Raw genomic sequence first — 6163 nt, 5'->3', positions numbered from 1 at the left:
AGTGGCAGGATTGAGAATGTGTCCATTCTCTCCTGTTGGGACCTCGTCATCGATCTCTCCCTTTAACTGCTGGATGGCAATTGTGTTCATTGCAATAAAAAGACAACATTAAACTCCTCAGTCCTCTTGTCTCCCATTGCGATTTGATTTATTATTGTCACGTGTATTGGGACACAGTGAAAAGTATTGTTTCTTGCGCGCTGTACAGACAAAGCATACCATTCATAGAGAAGGAAAGGAGAGGGTGCAGAATGTAGTGTTACAGTCACAGCGAGGGTGTAGAGAAAGATCAGCTTAATATTTGATTTATTATTGTCACTGGGATACAGTGAAAAGTATTGTTTCTTGCGCGCTGTACAGACAAAGCATACCGTTCATAGAGAAGGAAGGGAGAGAGTGCAGAATGTAGTGTTACAGTCACAGTGAGGGTGTAGAGAAAGATCAGCTTAATATTTGATTTATTATTGTCACTGGGATACAGTGAAAAGTATTGTTTCTTGCGTGCTTTTCAGACAAAGCATACCATTCATAGAGAAGGAAGGGAGAGAGTGCAGAATGTCGTGTTACAGTCACAGCGAGGGTGTAGAGAAAGATTAGCTTAACATTTGATTTATTATTGTCACATGTATTAGTATACAGTGAAAAGTATTGTTTCTCGCGTGCTAGATAGGCATACCATTCATAGAGAAGGAAAGGAGAGGGTGCAGAATGTGGTGTTACAGTCACAGCGAGGGTGTAGAGAAAGATCAGCTTAATATTTGATTTATTATTGTCACTGGGACACAGTGAAAAGTATTGTTTCTTGAGCGCGATACAGACAAAGCATACCGTTCATAGAGAAGGAAAGGAGAGAGGGTGCAGAATGTAGTGTTACAGTCACAGCGAGGGTGTAGAGAAAGATCAGCTTAATATTTGATTTGATTTATTATTGTCACTGGGATACAGTGAAAAGTATTGTTTCTTGCGCACTTATACAAAGCATACCGCTCATAGAGAAGGAAAGGAGAGGATGCAGAATGTAGTGTTACAGTCACAGCGAGGGTGTAGGGAAAGATCTATTTAATATTTGATTTATTATTGTCACTGGGACACAGTGAAAAGTATTGTTTCTTGAGCGCTATACAGACAAAGCATACCGTTCATAGAGAAGGAAAGGAGAGGGTGCAGAATGTAGTGTTACAGTCACAGCGAGGGTGTAGGGAAAGATCTATTTAATATTTGATTTATTATTGTCACTGGGGCACAGTGAAAAGTATTGTTTCTTGAGCGCTATACAGACAAAGCATACCGCTCATAGAGAAGGAAAGGAGAGGGTGCAGAATGTAGTGTTACAGTCACAGCGAGGGTGTAGAGAAAGATCAGCTTAATGCGAGGTGGGTCCATTCAAAAGTCTGACAGCAGCAGGGAAGAAGCTGTTCTTGAGTCGGTCGGTACGGGACCTCAGACTTTTGTATCTTTTTCCCCGACGGAAGAAGGTGGAAGAGAGAATGTCCGGGGTGTGTGTGTGTGGGGGGGGGGGGTCCTTAATTATCCCGGCTGCTTGTCCCCCCACCCGAGGCAGCGGGACAGAGTCAGAGGATACAACAGGATATGGATAGACTGGAGCCTTGTTCCTTGAAAGTGGTGGACAGAGTGGTGAAGAAGGCATTGGGCAAGCTTGGTTTCATGGGTCAGGATACAGGAGTTGGGGACGTCTTGTTGAGGTTGTACAAGACATTGGTAAGGCGCACACTTGGAAATACTGTGTACAGTTCTGGTCACCCTATTATAGAAAGGATATTATTAAACTAGAAAGAGCGCAGAAAAGATTTACTAGGATGTTACCGGGATTTGATGGATTGAGGAGAGGCTGGGATAGACTGGGAGTTTTTTCTCTGGAGGGGTGATCTTATAGAGGTCTATAAAATAATGAGGGGCACAGATCAGCGAGAGAGTCGATATCTTTTCCCCCAAAGGTAGGGGAGTCTAAAACTAGAGGGCAGAGGGTTTAAGGTGAGAGGGGAGAGATACAGAAGGGTCCGGAGGGGGACAATTTTTTCACCCAGAGGGTGGTGAGTGTCTGAAACAGGAGTAGAGGCGGGGACAATTTTGTCATTTCGAGAGTTACATGGGTACGATGGGTGTAGAGGGATCTGGGGCAAATGTGGGCAATTGGGACGAGCTTGGTGGGGGGGGGGTTGGAAAAAGGGGTAGCATGGAGAAGTTGGGCCGAAGGGCCTGTCTCCAAGCTGTAAACCTCTGCGACACACAGGAACGGCCGCACCTCCATCAGGAACCAAGAAATAATCCCCAAATGTTGCTGTTTTAGCCCGGAGGGGGGGGGCCTGCTCCTGTTACACACAGTTGTGGGGGGGGTGGTGGACGAACTTCTGGAAACTTTAGCGTACGATGGTTCCTGACAAAACACGCAGGTTAACTGCGCTGTTAGTGTGTGTGTATCCCCCGCTGGGTTAACAGCTCAGACTGTGTGGAGTTAATGATCCGGATACCTGACCCCCCCGCTCTGGCTGTTAACCCCTCTGATCCCCCAGTCCAGGGGGGGGGAAACGCCTCAAAGAAACGGCGGAACAGACCCTGAAGCCCGTCACCCCTGACCCCCTCTGCCGTTTCTCTCCCCCACCCCCCTCCTCCTGTGTCTGGTCCAGACGCCTCTTGGTGTTGGTTGCCAACGAGCCCTGTTCCCCGCCGCCTACTCTGGCACCCCACACCGCCCCCCCCCCCCAATCCTTAAACCTTCCCCCCTCCCCTCAACCTTTCACCTTGAGCCTTTGACCCCCCCACCCCACCCCTTGTACTGGACCCCTCTACCCCGGGGGGACGAAAATGTCCCTGATTTCCCGCCCTCTGGTCAACCTCCGTCAGGTCTCCCCCCTTCCGTCTTTCCAGCGAAATCAATCCCACCGTATCCCACCCCTCCTCGTAGCCCTCACCCTCGATGCCAGGCGACATCCTGGCGAACCTTAAGCACACAGGCCCTTCGGCCCACAAGTTGCGCCGATGCTATCCCCACCTACCAGGTTTATCTATAACTCCCAATCCCGTGAGATCCCGTATACTCGTCCAGACGTCTCTTAAAAGACCCCAGCCAGTTCCCCTCCACCGATTCCACTCCCTCTGAGTAAAAAATTTACCCCCTGACATCTCTGTACCTGTTCCCCAGCACCTTAAACCCTGTGTCCCTCTCGTAGCCACCATTACAGCCCTGGGAAATAGCCTCCGAGAATCCACCCTATCTATTCCTCTCAACGTCTTATAAACCTCTATCAGGTCACCCTCTCAACCTTCGTCTCTCTCCAGGGAGAAGAGACCCAGCTCCCTCAACCTCTCCTCATGAGGCATGCCTCCCAATCCAGGCAACATCCTTGTAAATCTCCTCTGCACCCTCTCAATAGCTTCCTGTAGTGAGGGGACCAGAACTGCGCACAGTACTCCAAGTAGGGTCTGACCAGGGTCTTATAAAGTTGCAGCATTACCTCCCGACTCTGAAACTCAATCCCTCGATTAATGAAGGCCAGTACACCATACGCCTTCTTGACCACAACCTCCACCTGCGAGGCCGATTTAAGAGTCCTAAATCTTCTCTCCAAAGCTTCCACCTCCGTTTACTTGTGTAGCAAAAAGAACTGCACACAGTCCTCCAAATGCAGCCACATTAAAGGCTTTTATATCACTTGATTTGATTTATGATTCTCATATTGTCCTCTTAACAATGGAACGTTGTTCCTTATTAGTAGACAGTGAGAAGTGTTGTTTCGTGTACACTCAACTGAACTGGGGCAAGGAAGAATCTCCCCTCTTCATATTGTCACCACTGAAATCCTCTCCCCCACACTCAACATCCTGGGGGTTACCATGGACCAGAAACTCAACTCGCACATCTTTGGACACTAAGGGACAATTTAGCATGGCCAATCCACTCTAACCTACACATCTTTGGACACTAAGGGACAATTTAGCATGGCCAATCCCCCTAACCTACACATCTTTGGACACTAAGGGACAATTTAGCATGGCCAATCCACTCTAACCTACACATCTTTGGACACTAAGGGACAATTTAGCATGGCCAATCCCCCTAACCTACACATCTTTGGACACGAAGGGACAATTTAGCATGGCCAATCCACCCTAACCTACACTTCTTTGGACACTAAGGGACAATTTAGCATGGCCAATCCCCCTAACCTACACATCTTTGGACATTAAGGGGCAATTTAGCATGGCCAATCCCCCTAACCTACAGATCTTTGGACACTAAGGGACAATTTAGCATGGCCAATCCACCCTAACCGACACATCTTTGGACACTAAGGGACAATTTAGCATGGCCAATCCACCCTAACCTACACATCTTTGGACACTAAGGGACAATTTAGCATGGCCAATCCCCACTAACCTACACATCTTTGGACACTAAGGGACAATTTAGCATGGCCAATCCACCCTAACCTATACATCTCTGGACACTAAGGGACAATTTAACATGGCCAATCCACCCTAACCTACACATCTTTGGACACTAAGGGACAATTTAGCATGGCCAATCCACCCTAACCTATACATCTTTAGACACTAAGGGACAATTTAACATGGCCAATCCACCCTAACCTACACACCTTTGGACACTAAGGGACAATTTAGCAATGCCAATCCCCCTAACCTACACATCTTTGGACACTAAGGGACAATTTAGCATGGCCAATCCACCCTAACCTACACATCTTTGGACACTAAGGGACAATTTAGCATGGCCAATCCACCCTAACCTACACATCTTTGGACACTAAGGGACAATTTAGCATGGCCAATCCACCCTAACCTACACATCTTTGGACACTAAGGGACAATTTAGCATGGCCAATCCACCCTAACCTACACATCTTTGGACACTAAGGGACAATTTAGCATGGCCAATCCACCCTAACCTACACATCTTTGGACACTAAGGGACAATTTAGCATGGCCAATCCTCCCTAACCTACACATCTTTTGGACTGTGTGGCAGACAGGGAACCGATCCCGGGTCGATGTGAGGCAGCTATGCTAACCACTGTGCCACCATCTCGCTCATCGGCACAAGATTTTTCTTCTGACCTTTGTCGTTTACACTTAATGTCAAATTCCGTGGAGTGTAGCTTTTTCCCTTCAGGCTTTCTGGGAGTTGGGGGGGTGGTGCGGTTAAGGTGCATTTCCCGCGGTAATGAGTAATTAGAATAACTGCTACACTTTAAACCGCCAGTTAACATTTCTGCATCGTTCGTCTGAGTGTGTTCAGTCATAACACTAACTTTTCACGTATTAGGTTAAGGTCACACGCAGGAGAAAGCAGCCCTCCCCCCCCACTTCCCCGGCTCGATCGACACACTAACCTCAAACATCCACTCCCTCCCCCCTTCCCTCCACCCCGACACACAGCGGCAGCCGTGTGTAACGTCTACAAGATGCCCCGCAGAGACTCTATTACTTACGTGGCGAAAAGCTGCAGCGTGCGACGGTGCAGAGGGACCTGGGCGTCCTTGTGCATGAGTCGCAAAACACCCAGCTTGCAGGTGCAGCAGGTGGTCAGGAAGGCGAATGGGATGCTGGCCTTCACAGCGAGGGGGGATTGAATATAAAAGTAGGGAGGTCTTGCTGCGGCTGTATAGGGCATTGGTGAGGCCGCAGCTGGAGTACTGTGTGCAGTTTTTGGGCGCCGTACTTACGCAAGGATATATTGGCCTCGGAGGGAGTGCAGAGGAGGTTTACTAGGCTGATACCGGAGTTGAGGGGGTTGAGCTATGAGGAGAGGCTGAATAAACTAGGCTTGTACTCGTTAGAGTTTAGAAGAATGAGGGGAGATCTCATTGAGACGTATAAGACGATGAATGGGATGGATAGGATAGAGGTGGAGAGACTCTTCCCGCTCAGAAAGGACAGTAGGACTAGGGGGCACAGCCTCAAGATAAAGGGGGGGCAGTTTAGAACGGAGTTGAGGAGGAACTTCTTCACTCAAAGGGTGGTGAATCTCTGGAATTCTCTGCCCGTTGAAGTGGTGGAGGCTGCCTCGCTAAATATTTTTAAGACGCGGGTTGATGGGTTTTTGATAAGAGAGGGGATTAAGGGTTATGGGGAGAGGGCGGGAAAGTGGAACTGAGCCACGACAGATCAGCCATGATCTTATTGA

At 48.5% G+C, this 6163-nt stretch overlaps 1 protein-coding gene across 1 annotated transcript in view; it reads left to right on the top strand.

Annotated features, from left to right (window-relative positions):
- The window catches only part of LOC145338660 (transmembrane protein 52B-like), a 5553-nt gene extending 5433 nt beyond the window's left edge, over nucleotides 1–120 (top strand). The window contains exon 5 of the mRNA XM_080183052.1: nucleotides 1–120. This exon is cut by the window's left edge and continues 243 nt beyond it. The gene's annotated coding sequence lies outside the window, so the exon portion shown is untranslated.
- Nucleotides 121–6163: the final 6043 nt, after the last annotated feature.

This window comes from Carcharhinus amblyrhynchos, unplaced genomic scaffold, assembly GCF_965287045.1.
Source record: "Carcharhinus amblyrhynchos unplaced genomic scaffold, sCarAmb.v2.hapA chromosome_132, whole genome shotgun sequence".
Classification (NCBI taxonomy): domain Eukaryota; kingdom Metazoa; phylum Chordata; class Chondrichthyes; order Carcharhiniformes; family Carcharhinidae; genus Carcharhinus; species Carcharhinus amblyrhynchos.
This window is presented reverse-complemented; position numbering and strand designations above follow the sequence as displayed.